This window comes from Limulus polyphemus, unplaced genomic scaffold (assembly GCF_000517525.1).
Source record: "Limulus polyphemus unplaced genomic scaffold, Limulus_polyphemus-2.1.2 Scaffold894, whole genome shotgun sequence".
Lineage (NCBI taxonomy): Eukaryota > Metazoa > Arthropoda > Merostomata > Xiphosura > Limulidae > Limulus > Limulus polyphemus.
The window spans coordinates 182,721-205,324 of record NW_013666504.1 but is presented as its reverse complement, the minus strand read 5'-3'; the positions used below and the strand labels follow the sequence as shown (position 1 = coordinate 205,324).

Here is a 22,604-nt window from a genome sequence, read left to right as displayed (position 1 = left end):
ATCAGTCGGACACCTTGTGTCGTCTTCAACACTCATAATAACTCAGACACAGGATATTAAGTACGCATTTGAATAGTGCGAAAAATATTAGATAAGAAAAAAAAGTATATATTTCTATATTTTGTACATAGTACGCAGATTAATGTAAACGTGAATAGAATCGTAGAGGTATATATTATTACAAAAGGATGTAACCCGTTTTCTAGTAACTATCATACATAGGGGAAAAGGTATTGTTGACAGAAAAGTGCAAATATATGTGACTTCAATGTTGTAGAAGTATTTGTTAGAATCAGACTTCAAAATAATATTCCGTTAAAGTAATCTTTCTTCGAATAGAAACTTATAGCAAGTCTGAGTTTCTACTAAAACAAAGTCTTAAAAAGTTTTCAGAATTTCCCATCCATCAAATATTATCTCTGACCACGAGCTAATGATCTGGCTTATAAATTATTTGGAACATTCATTGCAGACTCTTATTTAACGTCAAATTGTACTGTTTATACATACGAAATAACCGGTTAGACTTTTGTTGTACTGCGTTAGAAACTCTGAAAATCTGAACTAATTACGTGTATGGTTTAATAATTATTGCTATTGTGAACATACTATATATAATCACAGGGCTAACTTTAACATCACTATTACTGGCTTGTTAACGCTGTACCCTATTCAAACGTAGAATAGTATTCAGTTTTATCAGATTTTTGAGGATAATTTTAGATAAACCTGATATTTCTAGAAGTATTAATTTCTGCTCAAAACAGTAAGAAACAAGGTTTAATTTTATTGTACATTATCAAACGTAATATACGTTCACATAGCCTAGCTACGTAATACTTATGATGGATTATTATAATAACATTTATTACAAGAAAAAAAGAAAAATTGCCTCGACTAAAAATAATATTCATTTCTATGATTACTTTTCCCCACTGCTGATCTTGTATATCAGAGTCGAAATTGCTAAGTATAATTTAAATTTTGAACTCAGTTTTATTCATTTTATGCATCTAAGTGATATACTTTATTAGCATCTTATCATAATCAGCCATTAATGATATACAGCAGACCACTATGTTATTACTATTCCACGGTTCACAAATGAAAGAGATCAAGGTAATGATTAGACTGAAATGGTTTTCTGTATCTGTAAACTCATAAGTCTCTGCAAAGTAGATTTATTATTTATCTATTATCAAGTAAAGATTAAACACCTCAAAAGTTGGTAAATTAAGCTTGATAATTATATTTCTGAAGTTTTAATAATAGGCTGGGCTGATTGGATAACATCCACTAACCTAAATATGCTTGTGTGTGTGGTTATAGGAGGAACATTACTAGTAGAACTATGAACGTCAGTTATCATGCCATAAGATAAATAACAATATTAGAGAATTTTACATTCTTATATCATTTACTAAAGAGTGTTTATATGAACATCAGGATTCTCTGCTTCTACACCCTGATATATTAAGTGCGACTGTGTAAAACTAATGGACAAGTGGCACGGAATTTTCTAACTAACATTATTGAGATAGTTTAAAAATGGATAAGACAAGAATACTCTTGCTGGAAGCATAAGTGATGAAAAGTGTCATAAGTGTAGAAAGTATGATCATTTAACCATTCTGAGTAGACTAGCTTGAGTATGGTGTGGACCGAGAAACGTTGCAGAGAGATGGATAGTTAGATTCGATTTAGCTTTTGTCCATGCGAAGGGCAGAAAAGTACAGTATTAAAAGAAACAGGTTAAACTGAGGTTAAATAAAATAAAATAATTTACAAGTAACGTTGGCATGATTTGAACCCTGAACTAATTATTTGTATGTGCATATACGCAGATAGACTACACTGTGATGATGTTCCGCAAAATAGAAGGATTCATGTAACAATAAAGAAAATAAACAGGTGACATCCAGGTAGTGAGAATTTACAACGTATTGTGATAGTTTCAACATGCTGTTATCCCCATATACGTCAATCTTAGGCTTATAGAAGTGTTTATATTTTCTTTGCACAGCACAATTGCCATACGTATATATACATACAGAAGAGAAAAGCACTTCGTTAGTATGAGAGGCCACTTTATTATTTATTAGAAGATGACATATTAAACTGGTATTTTTATTTTTTGCATGTGTCATTGAATTTTTGTCACGATAACGGAAAAAAAGTAGGCATATGTTAACTTATAATCTAATATTTCTATTCTTTTTAAGATTTTCGTATTAAATATTATTAAAAAAAGGAAGAAGCAGGAAGTGTGTTGTGAAAATAGAGTTTAAACTTAGGCTTTCCAAACATTTACAATGCGATCATTTTCTACACTTCAACCACACATTAAACTCTGGTAGGCCTGAAGTTAGATAAAACTCAGATATATGTGAAAAAATATGATAACGTGTTATATGGAGCCCCCAACCCTAAAATACCTTAAGACAAATTAAATACTGTTAGATTAAATAAGTTCTTAGACAGTTAAAAATAGATTTTAAGACAAATTAAGCATTTCTGCAAAAGATAAAATATTATAACTCTAATATAAAAATCTTGAACCTGCTGTTAAATTCCCAGACACATAAAATACTAATTCAACATTGTCTGTAGAATTCATCTGTATTGCAAGTTTCAGAGTGAATATAAATTTTGTTTGTTGTGCCCACCACAGATATCGAAACCCGGTTTTTAGTGTTATAAACATACGGGCTTACCACTGAGCCACTGGGGGGATATAAGTAACACTGATATATTTCTTCTTACAGCTTTGAATTAACTAGTTATTTTATGTATGTTTGTTTTTTGTTAATGATTAGAAAGTTTACTCATGAGATAATCGATTTGTTTGTAAACTGACCTTACTTCAGATGATACAAAAATAAATACTCTGAAGTAAAACCTGTTTTTCATATTATATAAATAAGACTATGAAAATAAAGTGTTCTAGTTTTTATTATTATTCACATAATATCTAAAAATCGGAGAGACTGTTTGTTGCTAAGCCGAAAATCACACAACGGGTTATCTGTGCTGTAGCCGTCATAGGGATGGAAACCAAGAATTTTAGCATTATAAACTATTAAGTTTATTTCTGAGCCATCAAAGAACGGTTAAACAAAAGACAACAAAAATATTTTAATTATATGAAATATTTAGATTACTTCCCCGCCTATTTTCCACCAGAAGAAGTATCGTGTTTTGTACACATTTACAACCTTTGCTTTGGAAGACAGCATAATGCAGATTTATTACGTCAGATTAGATGTTAGTCTATCGTGCCACATATAAGTATATTTACCACGCAGCAAACCACTGCAGGTGAAAAATGTTGCTTTTTTATATTCATTGCTCCAGTATTGCAATACTGGGAAATAAAGTGATTTACTCGTTAATATTTAAAGTATAATATCATTCCTATCCATTCAACATGCAAGCCAGATGAGGTAAAGCGAGAGGCCTTGAGTTAATGATTGTATATGTGTTGCTATTGGCCAACGTTATGGGATCATAGATTCCGTAAGCATGGACCCAGTGCTATTTCTAATTAGCTCATGCATGATTAATTCGTAATAGCATCCAGCGATACGAGGTCAAATACGGGTCTGTAGGTGTCCCTGTAGCATTATGATTGTAGATATCTATAAATATACGAAGTTTTCTCTTTATTTAAAAAGGGAACAAACTTGGCGGTTAACGTGCCGGATTGTAGATCCGAGGGTTCCTGATTCCGTAAAATTCCTCTCTGCACTTTGGAGCTGTGGATGCGTTGTGAGAATGACAGTGAAATTCAATAACATCAGCCCAAGAGTTAGCAGTTGGTGTTGTTGACTAGCTTCCTTCCATCTAGTCTTTTAGTTCAAAACTAGGGACGGCAAGTGCAGATAGTCTCTGTGTAGCTATGCACGAACTTCTGAAACAAATAATGTTAAAATACACGTTGACTCATATTTCAATATTTCATTGAAAAATCACAGAGGCGATTGATCAGATGCCTAACCTTCTTTCAACATGTCCTAAGTTTGTTCATTTAACTCAATTTAAGCTGTGTTATACCTTCGTATTGAACATTATGCGTGGAAACGGTGAACAGTATAATGTATTACTATTACTGAGGAAGTTAGCTTTCACCTGAATACTTGTATCTCGAGGTTTTAATTATATACTAGTAGATACCCGAAAAAACATTTGCGGTCAAATTAGTATCATTATTGCAATAGTAGTTTTTTAATAACAGGATTTCAAGAATGATAAAAAAGAATTCTAACCGCGGACACAAAAATCTATAAGTCCACTTGTCTTAGGCCAAACATTAGTTAAACCTTTATTAAGTACAGCCTATATTCGATAAAGAGATAAATTAACAGTGTAGCTTATGTACGTTTTTTGCTTCAGTTTAGTTAGGGTTAAACTTTACCGTACTTATTACTGTCAATATACAAACTTATAATGTTATCATACGACCTAACGTTACACCTTTTAGAAAACTTTTATGAGCTTTCAATATGTTGTCCACTAAAATATACGCCTCCCAGTGGCACAGTGGTATGTCTGCGGACTTATACTGTTAGAAACCGGGTTTCGATACCCGTGGTGGGCGGAGCACATCCGTTGAAATGCGCGGGCATGTGCATTTAGATAGTAAGATGCGCACTCATTTTAAAAAACGGAGTATTATTATAATAGATAATATATATATATATATATATATATATATAGTGTGTATATGTAAAATGTTACTATATGATTGTCACTGTTCTAAGTTCTTACATCATGACGTATCACATGACGTTTTGAAATATCACTTTTGTTATTCGTATATCTAATTTCTATAAAACACTGCTCTCCTTTAAGTGAGATATGTTTCTTCTGAAGAAAAAGTAATATTGATAAAATCAAGTGGTAACCCTGTTTAAACATCACATTTTTATATTTTTGTTATTATTATTTGAATATCACATTTTTATATTTTTGTTATTATTATTTGAATATCAATTTCTTATATTTTTAATTATTATTATTATTTGGCCAATATTTGATAAGAGAAGCGGTAGTTTGTTTCTGCTAAACGTAGAGCTACAAAACGGACTGACTATCTGCACTGCGTCCATAGCGCTATAAACCCTAAGGCGTTACATGGAGGAAACTAGGGGTGACGAAAAAGAAACATGTCAACATACCTGCAAACATATTAGGCACCTGATAGTGGGCAATATGAAACTCACATTCCTTGTAGAAACTGTTATCACACATATGTCTTGCTCTAAAAAAATTGTACCACATCAAAGCTGGAGTAACCATCACCATTAATACATCCATTACTGAGACGAATAAGACCTGATGGTATAGAACTAAAAGTAGAGGGCCGAAAATGAAGATTTTGATATGGTGTAGGATAAATATTAGTGTTAGAACGTTTTAACTGACGAAGCACCACATTTAGAGGTAATATATGCGCAACATTACATTGAAGTAAGACGGACAGTAATTTAAGTTACATCCTTATTTAATAGCCCAATGCGGGCTTCTAGTAAATAGAGTATATATAATAGCATTTCAATTACACTCTATTTGTTATTTGCTGCCACTAACAAGTCCTTTCGCTTAACACAACACATTATTAGTTTGGTTGGGTTATAACAGACAAAGTCTTGGCTGAAGCAATATTTAGGTTATTGCAGTGACATAGAGCAATTAAACAGCAAAAGAAAGACGGCTCAGTCCACATTAAATCTCATAGAAAGGGGATCATGAAAATTAGATGCTCTGCTCGACACTAGCGCTCTACCTCTCCATAGAAAAGATGACATAATCCACACTACATCTCTGAAAGGGCGTATTAGAAGTAGATGTCCTGTTTGGCTCTAGCGTTCTGCTTCTCTATAGCAAAGATGACGAAATCCACACTACATCTCTGAAAAGGGCTCATCAGGAGTGGATTCACATTTCACTGGTTCTCTTCCTCTCTGTAGAAAATATGACGTAATGCACTCTACGGCCCAGAGAAAGGGGGTTATCAGGAGTGGACTCCCCAGAAGGCACTGAGGTTCCTTTCTGCTCAATCACAGAAGTAGATACATAAATACGTATTCAAATAGCTTGATCGCTCGGGCTGTATATTGTGATAAATGAATCTGTGTCATTTACACAAGCATTTACCTCAAAATTGGGATCCATTCCAAGTCATGCACGCAGACAAGACACTTTAATGTGTTATATGTTTTTCTTCTGTTTTCATTCATCTGCCAGTCAAATTATTACTATTTTAATATAAATGCAAATTAAGTTGTCCCTCTATGTAATTGAAAATTTTTGTAGATTTGAGTAGAGCGTCTACCACTTTTTCCTTTTGTTCTGTTGCTGCTTAATTTTATTTTCTGACACAGGATAATTTAATGCTCAATTTAAATAAACATTTCATTTTGTTGATGAAAGAACTTGGTTTCTTACAGTAGAAACTGTCATTTTATGGACATTTTAATTGTGCCTGGTATATAAACTATTGATGTCTCCTTATATGTATACTTTGTATTAACCTGATAATCAAGGTATTAATCCTGTAATTTTGTCCTAATGCAGTATTTGTATGATACGTAACGCATTAGTCATTCAATTAATAAACCTGTTGTTGTACTGTATGTACCGCTTCCTCGCCTTACAAACGCCTGTAAATATCTTGCGAGCACCATTGTTTAGGCCTAGTCTAATGAGGGTGTAATATTGCTAAGGGATTGTCGATTTCGTGTATATGGTTCTGTCATTACGGTCGATATCTGAATGACTAGCTGTTGGGCTTCTAGATCTCTTAAGCTACCAGCATGAAGGAACGTGCGTGAAGAACGGTAGCAGTAGACCGGGCTCTGAATTAACGAACTTAAAATACTGAATTTTGTCTCTGTGGGTGGTTCTTTCACCTTCATTTACAAAAATGATTAAAAAGATATCTTTTGATGCTTCGATGATGCTTCGATTTAACAAGAGATGATTAGAGAGACTTATACACATGCATAGATAAACAAAATGTTATACATGCATTCTGGTTGTTATCTTAATATATTTTCAAACAGATAGGGCTATGCTTTTTGTTCTGAATTATTTAAACCAGATTATGAGATGAGGTTAACACAATACCCCTGAATTATTTAAACCAGATTATGAGATGAGTTTAACACAATACCCTGAATTATTTAAATCAGATTATGACGTGAGGTTAACACAATACCCCTGAATTATTCAAACCAGATTATGACATGAGTTTAACACAATACCATGAATTATTTAAACCAGATTGTGGCATGAGTTTAACACAATACCCTGAATTATTTAAACCACATTATGACGTGAGTTTAACACATCACCCTGAATTATTTAAACCAGATTATGACGTGAGTTAAACACAGTACCCTGAATTATGTAAACCAGATTGTGACATGAGTTTAACACAATACTCTGAATTATTTAAACCAGATTGTGACATGAGTTTAACACAACACCCTGAATAATTTAAATCAGATTGTGACATGAGTTTAACACATTACCCTGAATTATTTAAACCAGATTATGACATGAGGTTAACACAATACCCCTGAATTATTTAAACCAGATTGTGACATGAGTTTAACACAATACCATATTTGCATGATAAAAATTTACTAAGTAAGCACACAAAGAGTATATAAAAGCTACTCGTTTTTTGTTTTGGACAGGAGGTCACAAACAAATGGTATTCTGCCATCACGTATCTCGTCTATTTAATTGAGCAAACATTTGAAGTGTTGGGGAAATATTCCAGTTTTCTTTTTAAAGTTTTGCTCTGACTCTCAGTAAACGTAGTTTTGCAACACCTCTGATCAGCTTATAGGTGTCTTTTGATGTTTACAATATATCATAATGTATTTTAAACGTTATTTATTTTGAGAAAGGGGAAAGAATAAATGATAAAGAGAATAAAATGTATACGTGCGACTTGTATGATTCGGAATAGTCGCATTTTATCGTCAGTAGTATGACATTCAAACGAAACAGGAATAAAAAGTATGAAAAGAATTTCACACACTGCACCAAAAAAATAGGAAGTATATATCAGCTTCTATACGAGTGAAAAAATAATTTAGCCTTCTGTAATTTTAATTAAACGTATTGAAATCTCAAAAAACAAACTGATAAACGCTTGTTGTGTTGTTTAACTGACAGGAAAAAATCTTTAATTAAAAAAGTTTTTATTTATTTATTTATTTAGAATGACCAGAGGTTAGCATTTTTGAAGCTGAAATAAACAAAAATATGTGTTGTTTAACAGATGCGTACATACGTTTCCGACCAACTCCAAAGAAAATTCTCTTCGAATAATCTGGCGTATACTGCTATACATATTAGCTGTCAGTAAACGTAATAAGTTATAATAATCTGACATATACTACTATACATATTAGCTGTCAGTCAAAGTAATATGTTATATATGCATGTATGAAAACATTAAAATCAAATAATCTCCCAAGTTTCATAGAAATATCCTCCAGACAATGTGGATAAAACATCATATACAAATTTTAAGGCGTATTTTAGTACAGTTGTCCATAGCTCAAGTCTGATTCTCCACTGTAGACGGAAGTAGGTAGCCCCTGTAAATGTGTTTTCTTTGCTAGAACGACACTTGCAATGTAAAGAAAGAAGTGATTTTATGGTATGCTGTCTAATATATTTTATTTTTGATTTATTCTAAGTGTCTAAATATATCTGTGTGTGAAAATCGCGAAAAAGTAGATAAGACTTCATCTTATTTAGAAACATATATATGTACGATAATATCAAAACCAAAACTAACGAATACGAAAAATACTGCGTTGAATAAACATACACAAGTAGTTAACACTAAACTTCCAATGCAAGTATTGAGGGTATAAGAAATGAAAGTTACTTACCTTAACAGGATTTACCTACAGTTTGATCTCCCTGAGGGTCAGCGGTAAGTTTACAGGCATACAACACAAACTCCGGGGCTCGATTCCCCACGGTGGACACAACATATAGCCAAATGTGGCGTTGAATTAATAAAAACTAGCAACCACAAAAACAAAACAAAAACCTTCAGTTTGTATAAACCTTTTATAAGCAACAGCCAGTGTTTGTCTCGTATCATTTTAGTGTGGAATGACTTTTTTCATGTAAGTGTTTCTTATGTTTTCTCTCACTGTTAAAGACTCTGATAATGTTTAGAAACTGACTATAATATAGCTTGAATATAGTTCTTAAATTATGTTACTGTACAAGGTGGAAAAAATACATTCAGAGACTGAACAAGCTTTATAGTATCCTTATCTTTTAGCAGAAATAGGGGAAGTATCAACAAATTACCTTTTTTTCCTATTTTGAATTGATCAAGTACAACTTTCCGTCTAAATGATTATAAAGACTTTTCAGGGAATCTCATGCTACTAGAAAACGTAATAAAATATTTCTTTATTGAAAGTTTCCTTGAACTTTGAGGGAATTACGAGTTGTTTTTTCAGAATGTATTTCGTTTTCTAGAGCATTTTATTTTCAAAGCAGCCAAAACAATGTGAAATAATACTAATAAATACGTATTTTCACCAACAAAGTGTTAGATGGGGTACTTTTTTGTTAATTAAAAACTACATCTTCCTAAGAATTACGTTTGATTACATAGCAAGGGTTCGATTTAGACTTCTTAATTTATAATGCTGCTTTTTTTCCGACGTTGGTGTTATTTAGTCATCGACTCTTGACAGGTTTCGTGTCTTTTCATATGCTGCTAACTAATTATATATCTGTATGAATACCTACAGCAGCTATCTTCACTGGTTGAATAGAGAGCTTTTGTAACTGCTGTTCATAATCGTGCTTCTCATTTTACGCTGCCACTGCCTTATATGTTATGACATGCTGAGTGTGCTGACGTCAATAGCGCCCTGACAACTACATTCTTATATATTTGGCTCCGTTAAGACAATGAAACCTGTTATTTATACTGTCCAGTACACTTTTCTTATTTCAATGTCTTATTTTCAACGTTGAAGGAGAAAGTACTATTATCATGGAAGGTTTGTTTGTTTGTTTGCTTTAGCGTAAAGCTGCACAGTAGGCTATCTGTTGTGTCTCCGCCGCATGGATCGAACTGCAAATTGTATTGTTAATTTTGAAGAGTATATACTCCAAACGTTGCAGTTTGCTTCCTAAGAAATAAATACACCTAATAATTCTGGTCTTCTAAGTCGGGAAAATTTGTAATTTTAATCACTAAATTAGCCCTAAAATAACCAATGCGGTCCATACATTGATCCCTTTGGCTTTTTAAAAATAGTTTTTAAAGCTATTATCTGTTTATGCACCAAGATGCTTGTGAGATCATGACTTTGTTGGTTACAGGGTACTTAATAACATACGAGTCACCTAAAAAGTCACCTAAAGTAACACCAATAACCAATTAATCCCACTACTTACTGCTGGGATCCTATCCGTATTTTTACATAAAAAGTGAGTTATTCAACCCAATTTTTTAATATTAAAGATCTTGAAACCGAGTATTGTAACAGGCAAAAACATAAAATTACTCAGTGAGATGACATATGGACATCACAGTGTAAAAATAGGTCGATCGTTTGAGGGTTAATAGTTTAATTTTAATACTTTCTGTATGTTTAAATGTGTTATATGTATAATGCTCAATATTAGAACAATAAATATTTCTAAGGATCTTTAAAATGTTACATATTTGTTATAAGTTTGAAATAATTGCAACAAGTATGAAAGTTGCTATACAATAAAAGGTTTCTGTTTCTTTACGTTAGAATTTGGAGTTATGATATCTTAGAAAAAAATTCGTTAATTATTATTTTAGCAAGTAACTCAAGCTGCCATGCTATCTGATGAATAAGTAAGAATGGCGTTCACTTGGATTGGATCTATTTTTCTCAAAGTATTGCTGTAAGATTTATGAAGAGTTATAGAAACTGTACACATAACTCATTACATAATTATCTGATTGCTGATAAAGATTCTGTAAAGTGACTTGAGATAAACGTTTCGGTCTGTTCAATCAGTATATGGAATTGATGTCCAGAGACAGGTAAGTGTAGCTATCATCCTTATACACTGTATACGGGTAAGCCATCACACAGTGGAAGGCAAGTCATCAGTATGTTCATTTGTACAATACTTACGATAGAAACGTTATTCGTTTTCCATATTATTGAAACATAACTGAAAAAGTACCGAACTACGTACCTTTAACACAATTTTATGAAACAACACACACTAACAGAATTTTTTGTTGAAAAATTCAAGTTTAATCTGTTCGATGCTTTTATTCCTGACAAAATTTGTCTCGTATGAAGAAATGTTCTTGAATAATTAATATTTTGGGCTCTGCATGTCAAAAATAAATAAGTACAGTGAAGCTAGCAAGCCGGAAACATAAAGTAGAGAAAACTTAGCTTTATGTCCAGAGGTAGATGTGCTCTGAATACCAATATCATTACTACCTTATAACAAACATACCATACATGCGTAATTTGTTTTATTTATGAACAATTTAACCATAAATAGTTGTCAAGATTATTTGAATTTTGCTTTATGTATTTTATTTATCAAAATAACGTTGAACAAAAAAACATCAACTATTTTTTTAATTTTTATGCCGATTCTTAGAGTCGTTGAGACAGAATTAGGGGGATTGGGTTTAATACAAAGGGTTTCACAGTTTCCGGTATTCAAGTTAGAACCAAAAAATGTACCTTGATAAAGGGCCCAATCTTTTAACCAAAAAAAAAAACACTTCACTGCCAAGAGAAATGATCTCTCACTGGTGTTAGGCCACAAAAATGCGGATTTTGGGGGTTGACCAGACTGTGTTCGTCTTGCACAGAATAGTTTAAGTATTCGTGTTAGGACGGGTATTGCAGCAATAAGAAAACGTCTTTGAGCCTTCCTCGGTCACCTCTATCGATACAACTCGCGAAAGCCGCGGAGAAACCGGGTTTATAGAGCTGAGAAACCAGATATTTTATTGCACAACATGTGCGGCCCGAATAGTAATTTGTGTGGAAGTTTGGATGAGGTTAGGAAATTCACTTTCTGATATTGTGCAAATTAGTGCGAATTCGGCCACCCTGATGGGAAATTTAAAGTCAACTAGCAAACTGGTTTTAAAATAAAAAAAAACAGTAAACAAATAAAAAAAGTTTTATAGCTTTTGAAAGTAAGCGGACATTATGGTGTAGTATAATCTATTTCAGTTTAAATATGTTCATTAAATTGTCATTTTCGATATTTTCAGTTGATATGCGTAGACTGAAACAAGATTTAGAAGCTAAGATAAGCCATAAAAATTATAAACATATACAACTAAATTATAATCGAAACTATTCCAAGCTAGGGGGCTCTTCCCGTAAAGTGCACTTGAGTAACAATTTCATATTAGTAGAATATACCCATTTATTCTGAGGTACAAAATGGTTTGACAGTAGCGCTAGTAATTTATTTCGACGATGTTAGAATGCTGTGTGCGTGTGTTATTATACAACTGATTATAACGAAGTTGGAGCCCAGTTACCAGAAATCACATGGATAGCATTCTTTCCTGAATACGTCATCTTCTTACGCTTATCTCTTTCACTTATTATAGTAGGCACAATATCGGGTACTTAAATCAGACGATATATGTACATATAGATTGTGTGCAATACATATGATGCGGTATGAACATACTCACACATATATCTACACACACACACACACATGAAAATTTACCAACGATAATCAAATGTCCATTCACTTTCAAATTTAGATCTAGTCCAGTCAACTATATAATAAAATTCGATTTACTTATACGACTGTAAAACTGGAACATCTCCGAATATTTTTACAACGCTCTGTAAGTATAGTTACAAAATATAGTACGAATATAAATAACGAGTAGGCTTCACTGCCGGACCTTGGATCGTGAAATCTACTGAACAGTCAGCTTTTGAAATATTCGAACTACTGCTTCGACCGAATTGAAAATGTGTACGAATGACAGGAAATGAAAAATGATTTTTTTAGAAATAAAAAAAATATTTTTTCAGCTTAAATTTAATGAAGTAACATGTTCGAAAATCCGAACAAATAAACAAATATAAAAACCGAAAAGATAAAAATAATAATAATTTCACTACTAGTGACGTCATAGATAAGCAAGCTTCAGACCTCCAAATTCATTAAAACTTGGGATTAATTTTATTTGTTACAGATACAAAATTCTGTATATATATATGGTTTTCTGTTTTAAAAAAGAAATACTATAACATTAAGCCTTGATTGTTTTTGTTTTTTTCACTTGGTTTGCCACAAGCGAAAAACAAAACAGATAAATAACGAATTTTGTGTCGCGGAAAGTGGTTTGATTGCTTTGTGAAATATGTATGACACTGATATACAATTTTCAAAAGGTAATAAACGTATATGAGAGCAGTTTCTCATTTAGTTCACCAATCCAACTACCCGACCTAAATTCTTAAAAGGTTGTTTTTGAAACTACAAAGCAATTATAGCTAAAACTACAGACTTCGATGTATTTTTAAAGATTTGACGATATGATGTCAAAGCTGAATAAATTTTCAACCACAAGTGTCTTCCTGATATTAGTATATTTTGAACGGAATAGCCACAAGTTAGTTTTGGATTTAGCAAAATTAACAATTAAAACATTTATACATTTATATTTTATTAAATTATTAAAACTTTGGTACATTACATTTTACATTTGGTAGTAAAAAATGAAACTTTAATATCTAAAATAATAGTAATTTAAATTACTTTTAGTTTAGTATATAGACATACCCCCCGTGGCTCAGCGGTGGGTTTGATGATTTTTAACCCTAAAATTCAGGATTCAATCCCTACAATGGACACAACACAAATACCCCATTATGTAGCCTTGTGTTTAACAATAAACACGGTCATAAACGAGATTTAAAGTTTTCCTCAATATCATAGGTGGTTTAAAATAGTTATATCTAAAGAAAACAAATCCAACTCAAAAAAATTTATCAAAGTTAAACCTAAGCTTTCTTGATTTAAACATTTTTGTACATAGTTTGAAACAGAAGTATGGGGAATGTGGCTATTACTTAAAATTCATAAAATAATGCGTAAAAATAAATAAAAATATATAGGTTGTTTGGTTTTATGGAAAATATTTTAGTTTTTTGCTTCATATTCAACTCTATCCCTAATAAAACCCTTATTGCAGAAGGAAAATGTGTGAGCGTAGATGATATCTTCTGAAGATGCGGATATGGCAAATATACTGTGTTTGGAATATTATTATTATACATTATTAATACATTAGTATTATTATTATATTGAAAATTCCTAAGGAACTAGATTAAGAATGTAGTGTTTAAAAATGTAATAGGCCTAATACTAATGTCTTGTGACAAGTACAAATGTATTATTGTTTAATATTTAGTTTCTTGTAATTTGTTGTTTCGGCCACAATCTTTTTCATCAATAAAATGAACAACCATTATTGCAGACTTACTTTGACTAATATTAGTAGAGTAGTCTTAAAGTTTTATTTCTCTCTCAGTCGTTGTACATGTGTTGGTTTCTCACGATCTGTCTATCGTTTATCTGACTGTTATATGACCTGTTTTATTCCCTCTTATAATTATGCATAGAGTAAAATAGTAGTAAAATATGAAAGCAGCCGAGTGTTATGCATACATCTGTATATATTGTGTAGTCTATTGAGTTGCGTGAAGCACTTAGGCTATGGAAACTCAAGTTTTACTATTTCGAGAAGCACCTGAGATTTGTATATAAACTTTGAGATTGAAAACCGGTAGCTACACTTAGAGAACTGTGTAAGAATACATTCGGCACGAGCTAATATCAGTGATTTGCTGGCGCATGTTGCAATCTTGCGCTGTGCACGTGAGAGTGATGCAGGGACGGTGCATGGCGCCATTTAATGTATACTATAAATAGCCCACACTTTATAGTGTAGCGATGTTTTGTTCTATACTTTAGACAGAAATACTTTACAAAGTTATATTTTCTCAATTATTTTTTAGAAGGATCTCAGACGCTAGCTGGTTATATTTGTTGGTTACAATTTGTTTTCTGGTTGTTCAATCTTCTTCCTTTCGATCCTATCTATTCAGTTGTAAGTGGAAAATGAATAAACCAAACCTTAATTTGAAGAAGTGAGAAAACATTTTGCGGGCAATTCTTGGGGGGATTTAGCCCCCTTAGCAATAAACGTTTAAAATTTGTGCCTAGCACATATATATGTATACCAGAAAAAATCATGGTGATATAGTTGAAAACGTATTCCTAATCAGAACTACTTTAAAACAAAGAGAAATACATTTATTTGTTTTATTATTCGTTCAATAACCATTATAATATACAGGGAGGACATTTATATCTTTGATTCAATCTTTCATCTGTGAGTACTATATGTTTGGTGCACAAATCCAAACTACATGTATAAAGAATAATATAGACGTAGGTAATGACCTTTTGTTTTACATATTGCTATAGTTATACCGCAGAGCTCATTTAATTCAGATTTATTTTCAGTAAATTATGTTTTATGTATTTTCGATAATAATGTTTAAACATTACTTAAAAGAAGAAATGTACTTTTATTTTCTTGTTAAAACATAGGCTCTCTGAGAGTAATTATTATAGAAATGTTCTTGGCGTCATTTCGGTTATATACTTAGAATTGGTTTAGCAAAACACAACTTTTATTCTAGCACTCCTATATATCATGAACTACAATGGTGATTCATAATAGGGTTCGCCCAGGAATTTCACAAAAATTCTAATAACACACGGGCAAAAACCATCTTAAAAAGTAGACTTTCTATCTTAATGGATAAGGCTGCTAAAATATCTATAATAGTAAAAAAAGTTGATTTTCCGATTGTTAGACATAATTCCAAATTCATCCATTTGTTCTTCATATTATTTATAATATTATTCGTGTTATTCTTGTTTCACAAGCCTATAGAAAACGTCTATGAAAGTTTTATTCAAATCTGGGCAAACCTACTAAAAGAACTCCTGCGCAGGTCATAGGACTATTTTTTATATTGATTCTTGAAAGAGAAGGGGAAATTTTTTCACTTTTTTCATTGCTACTGGCCAAGTTTCTCTTAGAAGTTATTCAAACACCGAAGCCTACAGAAAAAACTGCTAAGTATACTGCGTCAAAATCTATGCCCAACTACTGAACAAACTCCTGCGAAGGTTGTAGGGCTATCTTAAAATAGATTCTTGAAAGTCGAGATTTCCACATTTTAAATTTTTCGAAGTTTTTCATTACCGACATAAGCTATTCGAAGCCATTCCAGAATCGCAGAAATGTAGAAGCCATTTAAGCACCGTTATACTGTTCTGAAATAGTCCGTTTTATACTAGTGGAAACACTTAGTTTTATTAGAGTAAGTTGGTTGATTGGTAGTTTGTTTCTAGTTAAGCATAAAGCTACACAAAAGGCTATCTGTACTCTTCTCACCACAGATAGTGGATATCGAAACCCGGTTTCTAGCATTGTAAGTCGGCAGAAATGGCGCTATGCCACTGGGGGCTATTAAAATAAACAGTGTGTATATTTATAACAGTGTCTTCAGCCTTATTATTATTTATTATAGTTTTACAAACCGCTACAGAAGAAAACAACGGCTACGAATATTTTACTGAGACCTGGTCAATAGTAATGAATGCTGTATTTATCATGTTATAGGGTAGTTTTAAAATTAATTCAAGCGCGTTCATATTTTCGCCTTGAAGAATTTCTCTAACTCCTTCACTTTCCGCCATTAAAAAAAATCATTACTTGGAAACTGCCACGCTGAGAATTCATCATTTCTCGAATTCACTGTTCTTTATTGTTTCTAGAGCTAGCTGTTGTACTTTGTATCTACGTGGTTTTCTGCGATGATTTCAGTGAGTTTTATAATAGTAGAGATTACCATAGAAGATTTCTCTACTCTTGTGAGTGGTGATTTATTTCACTGATTTTTGTACTTCGCGTGTTTACACGAAACCTCAGGCACAAAACCACCTGGCTCAGTAAATAATGGTTGGATGAAAAAAAAAACAATAATGCAACAGTAAACTGTTGAAAAACATATTGCATTCCTTATAAATGGACATAAAAAACTAAAGAAACAAAATAATTCAAAATTGTTAATTCAAAAAGGGGAATAGGGATCATCAAAAAAAGTACAGAAACAAGTTGAATCAAAATGCAAAGATCATATTTTCAAGCCGACAACTAGGGTCTCTAAAAAATTTAAACAAAATTGACTGGAAATAGTGTCCCTATTTTGACTCCACTAAAATTGATCAATTGATAGGTGCAGTGGTTAGCGTGTTGAACTATGTACTCGAGGTTACGTGATTCGCGACCCGTTACCGTTCAAAGTAGCCCAAGAGTTGACTGTTGGTGGTGTTGATCAGATGCTTTTCCTATAGTCTGCAACTTTAAAATTAGGGACGGCTAGGGCTGATAACGCTCAAGTAGCTTTGTGTGAGATTCAATAAACAAAAACGTATCAGAAGTATATTTTATTTAATAAAAATGAAATTAATAAATTGAGGCAAATTTATAAATATCGTATTGTATTCTGTACTAACTTTTAAAAGCATAAGTATTTAATTTATAATATAATGTTACTACTTATCAACTATATTAGTATATTCGTAGCGACGCGCACGGAAAACATTTACGAATATTCCTGCCAGAATAATACGTTTGACTCTTCTTTTTCTTTTTACACACAGAGCTGGAAAATAACAAATAGTGAGTCAGATATAACTAAAGCCATGAATCGCTTTACAAACTGATACGGGTGTTAAGCATTTTCAGTGTTTTAACATTAATATAAAACTGGCCATCTAAAAGAAAGGTCCGAACGTGGCCTAGTGGAAAGCATGCCGGACTGTGAATCTATGGGTTCATAGATCGCGCCCCATTCCTACAAAATCGTTCCCCAAACTTTGGGCTGTTGGCGTGTTATAAAAGTGACAGATTATAACAGCAAAGACCTTGTGATGGATACCTTTGAGAAACTGCCTTTCGTTAGTTTATCAATTCTAAAATAAGGACGTGTAGCGCAAATAGGCCTTGTGTAGGTTCGAGTATCAAAAACAAAACTGAATGAAAAAAATGCTTAATAATCATAAATTATGACGAAAATGACATCAAAAAAACTTTGAGATCACGTTATTCATACAGGAAAACATATTTGTCTTCAGCGATATGCGAACGTTTGATTTTACAGAAAATAATTGGAGATACCTCACGCTAGTGTTACACTCTTAAAACTTAGGCCTGTCACGTTAGTGCCAGCCTAATGAAACGATACCATCAAATAGTTTTATAATAAAGCCTCGTTATTACTAGACTAATAAGGTATTGTATATTAACATCCGAAATACTAACCTAATGAAACACTACCCTTTAATAGTTTGTAATAAAGCCAAGTTACTTCTAAATTAATAAGTTATTGTATATTAACATCTGAGACACTAGCACTAACCTAATGAAACTTTATATCAAATCGTTTGTGATAAAGCTACGTTATTACTAGACTCATAATTTAGATATCTGACATACAAACACAAACTTAATGAAAGATTACCATCGAATTGTTTGTGATAAAGCTACGTTACTACTAGACTCATAATGTAGACATTAAACATCTCGCTAGACATCTGACATACAAACACAAACTTAGTGAAAGATTACCATCAAATTGTTTGTGATAAAGCTATGTTACTACTATACTGATAAGGTATTGTAAAGTAATATATTACTATCTGACATGCTGACACACACCTAATGAAGGATTACTTCCTACCAGTCTTCACGTTAACACTAGGCAAATGAATTTTTCCATACTAATGAGTTAATGAAGAATTATTTTGTAAATTTCTTCACTTTAAAACTAACAAAAAAACCTTATCCAATATTATAGAATTAATATTAATGCTAACCTAATGAAGAATTACTTCCCAATACACTTCACGTTAACACTATCCACACGAATTATCCCTACTAATTAATTAAGGTCCAAACACCTCGAATGAAGAATTACTTCCTAATACACTTCACGTTAACACTATCCAAACGAATTATCCCTTACTAATTAATTAAGGTTCACACTCCTCGAATGAAGAATTACTTCCCGATAGATTTCACTTTAACTCTGTCCATACGATTTATTCCATACTAATTAATTAAGGTTCAAACTCCTCGAATGAAGAATTACTTTCTAATACACTTCACGTTAACACTATCCAAACGAATTATCCCATACTAATTGATTAAGGTCCACACTCCTCGAATGAAGAATTACTTTCTAATACACTTCACGTTAACACTATCCAAACGAATATTCCCATACTAATTGATTAAGGTCCACACTCCTCGAATGAAGAATTACTTTCTAATACACTTCACGTTAACACTATCCAAACGAATATTCCCATACTAATTAATTAAGGTCCAAACACCTCGAATGAAGAATTACTTCCTAATACACTTCACGTTAACACTATCCAAACGAATATTCCCTTACTAATTAATTAAGGTCCAAACACCTCGAATGAAGAATTACTTCCCAATACACTTCACGTTAACACTATCCACACGAATTATCCCTTACTAATTAATTAAGGTCCAAACACCTCGAATGAAGAATTACTTCCTAATACACTTCACGTTAACACTATCCAAACGAATATTCCCATACTAATTAATTAAGGTCCACACTCCTCGAATGAAGAATTACTTCCTAATAAACTTCACGTTAACACTATCCAAACGAATTACTATCGAATGAAGAATTACTTTCTAATAAACTTCACGTTAATACCATCAAACGAATTATCCCATACTAATTAATTAAGGTCCAAACTCCTCGAATGAAAAATTACTTCTTAATACACTTCACGTTAACACTATCCAAACGAATTATCCTATACTAATAAGTTGTTATTGTTTGTTGACTTTCACGTAAGGTTATTCAAGGGCTACGTGAGCTAGCTTATTCTAATTTTGAAATGATAGACTAGAGAAAAGGCAACTGGTTAAACTCACCCTCGGGGAATGGCAAACGCATAGTAGCGTTCATAAAAAACGCATGAATTTTTATCAGGTGCTACAGTGGCCAAGACAGTTTCATTGGGATACTGCTACAAGATAGCAGTTATATGAATTAATCAGTATTGAAAGAGTTGAATAGAATTTATGTTGCGGTTGGATTGTGGCCGCAAATATGTAATGACAGAAAGAGGAGAAAGGCTGTTAAACACGATTGTAAACGCCAACCGTCATCAAACATTACACTAACTGACTTCAGTGCAAGGCAATTCACATACATCACCAGTCGCACCTTGCCAAGAATGTTGCAACAAATGGACCATGGCAGTAGAAGATCATTGTAGAAACCACTGCACTGGATTTGGATACCGATAAGACTAATAAAGACTTGTGAAAGGTGATACAGTCCAACAGTCCAATGAATCACGTTTTACCCTTTTTTGCATTAGTGGGAGAAGAAAAAATGTAAAAATAATCAAAATAGCTCGCCCCTCGTGTGTGTTTCCAACTGTTCAAGCCCCTGGTATTGGAATCATGGTTTGAGGTGTGTTTTCCTGACATACCCTGGGCTACTTCCTCTCTTTAGAAAGTATAAATAATACCGTGGCTTACCTCAGCATGATTCTGATCAAGGGCAACCAGCGATGTATCATTTCTACTTTGATGGAGACGGTTACTTCCAGCTACGATAATGCTTCCGTCCACCCAGCCCAAATTGTGCGTGCATGATTTGAGGAACATGACGGAGAGTTTAAGCATTTCCCATGGCCACCACTATCCCTGGATTTCTTGAGTAAATTGAGATAAAGTTGAAAGACACCACTATCCTCTGCTAAACTCGCTCTATTAATGATTGTATAGAGAAATCCCTCAGGACAATTTCTGCACCTTGTGGATTCTATGCCACATCGTATCTTGGACCATTTTGGGCAAAAGGTGGTCCAAATCATTATTAGGCATAGCTTCCAATAAACTGACCAGCTATTGTACTTTAGCTTCGTTCATTCATCGTAACAAAAAAGTCACTACCACCAATGACAACCACACAACCCAGAGAAAAATGTTCTACATGTCGATACGGGCTTAACTTAATTAATAGAACCATTAAAGATCTTTGCGACTTCCAGTGTTATAGTTTCAGCATGGAAATAATTTAGAGCGTGTTGTTTTTATATCAGTGTTGCTGTCCTCACGTTAGAATCCTATAAGTTAATATGGGCTGACTAAGACAAAAATGTGATGATGAATTATCCATCGTCTTTTGAAAGAAAAACAAATGTTTGTAGAGGATAATTAATACAGAAATATTTCATCAGACATATAATATGCTTTACCATGGAAACCGAAACAATCATAGGTTTATAAGTGATTCTAAGAGAATATAGACGTTGCTAAGATCCTCTTTTTTTTCGTCGCTAGAAGCAATGCTATTTCTTCAATGATTATTCTGCTGTTTATGTTTTCTAGCTTCTAAGAGATTACGTGTTTCTGAGAAGATACATTATTATTTCACTATTTCTGTTGAAGACTCGGTAATTAACGAATGCGGTTGGTGAAAATCATTGTTCACCACCAAAACATAGAGCTTTGGTTTAGAAAATAAGCTTAATGATACATAGGACAAATTATAGTGATACTACAAGATATCAATCAATAAAATAAATATATGATTGACTTTAAAATAGCATTAGTAATAATAATGCCGTTTCCATTTTCATTAATGATGTGGAATAATTATCTTAAAGTTTCACAAACTGAGGAACAAGTTTTCTATACTTTATTTTTTATGCTCTGGTCCTGACTTTGTGTTTCCGCCCTTGTTTAGTACAAATGCTTTGTTTTTCGAACACTCAATGTTCCCGTTATAATCTGTAGCCTAATTGTAATAATACTTTTAACTCATTCTGTTTGAAATTTCAGGATGTTTTGTATAAACTCTTGAAAAGACAACTGGTGGTTTTCGAAATGTCAGGTGTTTGAATTGTGTTTTTAGTTGGCATTCGTCTTTATAGTTCTGCTCCAGCTATTGACCTTAAAAAGAAATATCACTTTAAGCAAGTTATGTAAACTATGAAAACCAGGCCTAAAAAAAAAGCATAGCAGCAAGGACGGCACCAAGAACAATAACATCAAGTTATAAATTACATATTGTGTAAGGAATTATAAAGTATATCTTGGGTTTTGAGGAATCTGGAGAAGGAGGATCTATACCTTTTTTGAGGACAAAATGAAGACCTGAAAATTGACAACACGCACCTGAGTACAAACAATCATAAGTAATATTGTCCACAATGTAAGAGATGACACCAAAAACGTGTTGGCTTTTCAGCAGCTGTTTTTGTTATTATGAATAAGCTTGTCAGTTAATATTAGGTCGTCAAGAAATTAATGTCAGTTAATATGTTTTCTTCTTTGTATTAATTCTTAACAAAGAGCTAGCCTTTGATCTATAACACATTTAGTATAGAGGAGACTCGTAACA

The 22,604-nt window shown here is 32.7% G+C and overlaps 1 protein-coding gene across 5 annotated transcripts in view; it reads left to right on the top strand.

Annotated features, from left to right (window-relative positions):
• LOC106461083 (glucose transporter type 1-like) overlaps positions 1–22,604 on the top strand; it is a 206,183-nt gene that overhangs the window by 12,564 nt on the left and 171,015 nt on the right. The gene's annotated exons all lie outside the window — the stretch shown is intronic.